This window comes from Mastomys coucha, unplaced genomic scaffold (assembly GCF_008632895.1).
Source record: "Mastomys coucha isolate ucsf_1 unplaced genomic scaffold, UCSF_Mcou_1 pScaffold3, whole genome shotgun sequence".
In the NCBI taxonomy this organism is placed as follows: Eukaryota; Metazoa; Chordata; class Mammalia; order Rodentia; family Muridae; genus Mastomys; species Mastomys coucha.
The window spans coordinates 25,204,549-25,207,103 of NW_022196909.1; positions in this window are offsets into that span (position 1 = coordinate 25,204,549).

Genomic DNA, 2,555 nt, shown 5'->3' on the forward strand with positions numbered 1-2,555 from the left:
ATTCAGAAAAGGAATAGTTGTAGAGGAGAGCAGAGGTGGAGAGGAATTGGGAGGGGGTGAAGGAAGGGATATATAATCAGGATATATTGTATGGGAAAATAATCTATTTTCAATTCAAAAACAAAGTAAACTTAAAAAAAAAAAGTTCAGAGAGATACTGGTTGAAGGACATCCTAAGGAAAAGAAAATGGCCTTCCCAATCTCAAAAATAAACAAACAAATAATGTTTCAGGAACAAAATATCTGCCTCCTGGGAATCTCCGCCTTTTTTCTATGCTTCTACTGCAATCCAACTAAATGTTTCAGGATAGCGTGATGGACTTGTAAGTGGAAGATAGGCAAGGGAAGGCAAGTGTACATTTGGGGGTGTATTGTAGCTCAGTGGCAGTGTGCCTGTCTAGGGCGTGGAAGGCGCTGTGGCTCAGTGGTGGCAGTGTGCCTGTCTAGGGCGAGGAAGGCGCTGTGGCTCAGTGGTGGCAGTGTGCCTGTCTAGGGCGAGGAAGGCGCTGTGGCTCAGCGACAGTGTGCCTGTCTAGGGCGAGGAAGGCGCTGTGGCTCAGTGGTGGCAGTGTGCCTGTCTAGGGCGTGGAAGGCGCTGTGGCTCAGTGGTGGCAGTGTGTCTGTCTAGGGCGTGGAAGGCACTGTGGCTCAGTGGTGGCAGTGTGTCTGTCTAGGGCGTGGAAGGCACTGTGGCTCAGTGGTGGCAGTGTGCCTGTCTAGGGCGCGGAAGGTGCTGTGGCTCAGTGGTGGCAGTGTGCCTGTCTAGGGCGCGGAAGGCACTGTGGCTCAGTGGCAGTGTGCCTGTGTAGGGCGTGGAAAGCGCTGGATTTTCATCCTGAGACCACAGAAACGAAGCAAAAGAAGAGTTTGGTTTAGTTTCAAGGTTTCAAAATTATTTTCACTAATAATTGCTTGAGATGTATAGAGTTTCATATGGAGAAATAATATTAGCTAAATTTAGAAATATCTTTTAGTTTCCCAGAGATCAGAGAGACACAATTTTATCAGATGCCCAAGGAATGAAGTATTAGATAAACATATATACACACACACTAATATAACAAGTTTGTTGTTGTTGACAGTGTATGACTATGTAGCCCTGGCTAGCCTGGTGCTCACTATGTAGTGCAGGCTGGCCTTAAATTGCTGAGATCAGCCAACCTCTGCAGGGATTAAAGCTGTGTGCCTCCACTTCTTGCCTAGTCACCTGTGAAGTTTTTAATCCACATGTTGTGATGCAGCCAGATGAAGACTGTCTGAATCAACAGCTAACAGCAACCACTAGATGTCAGCATTTAAGAATTATAATTTCAACAATATACTTACGTTGCTTTAGTCTTTTATCAAGTTTAAATCAAGATTATAGTTTATGCCGGGCGGTGGTGGCTCACTCCTTTAATCCCAGCACTTGGGAGGCAGAGGCAGGCGGATTTCTGAGTTCGAGGCCAGCCTGGTCTACAGAGTGAGTTCCAGGACAGCCAGAGCTAGAAGAGAAATGCTGTCTGGAAACCACCAACCCCCACACCAAAAACAAAACAAAACAAAAAAACAAAAACAAAAAAACCAACAGAGTATTGAGTTAGCACGACCCTGCTCTGAGTGAAGTTATTTTTCCATGTCAATGACTGACAGCCATATTACAGGAACACTATGAAATAGAGGGTGGGCATTGAATAAAACAGCTACATAGGCTTTGCTAAGGGGGCAGACCTCGACAGACAACTACATCTCCCAGCTCTGATCATTTTTAATTTCTTTCTTGAGCCAGGACTTGCTCTACTGATGAGGTTGGTCTCAAGCAGGGAATGGAATATGGAGTGTAAAATATAAATTAATTAAAAAAATAAAATAAAAATAAATGTTAAAAATGACATTTATTCTGATTTTTAATAAAAAAAACAGTAAAATTATGCCACGTTGTAATATCTGTGCAAACAAAAGAAGTATTACTATTTCTTTCCCTTGCCCCAGCCCTTTTAACTCCCTGAACTTTTGTTTGAATGTTCTGAGACTTTGTTAGATTATTAGTTTGAATGTTATCATTAGCATCAGCTTCAATAGTTACAACATTTATATTCTGCTTCCTCACCATAATTATAAGAGCTAAATTCTGCTTAAGCACTGATCTTGTCCTGTAGAATTCAATTATTTCCTTTGATTTCCTGATGAAGAAAATGTTTCTTAAAGGTTTCATTCATTTTCTTCTTTCAGAAACTGACCAATGACCAATGAGTGAAAATGACCAAGATCGATTGCATACATGTATGAAATTGTCCAAGAATTTTCTAAAACACCTGGGACAGATCGATTGAGGACATTTGTATTGTTTTAAGAAGAGGTCCTTCTGTCCTCCAACTACTAATATTCTGCCGCGGCCTTTCAAGTGCTGGCATTAGAGAAGTGTCCCACCATGCCCAGATAGTGTTACATTTGTTTTGTTCAATAACATATGTACAGCCAATATTTCAAATCCCTCAAGGGCTGTATTGACTGGTTTTGTGTGCCAACTTGACACAGGCTGGAGTTATCACAGAGAAGGGAGCTTCAGTTGGGGA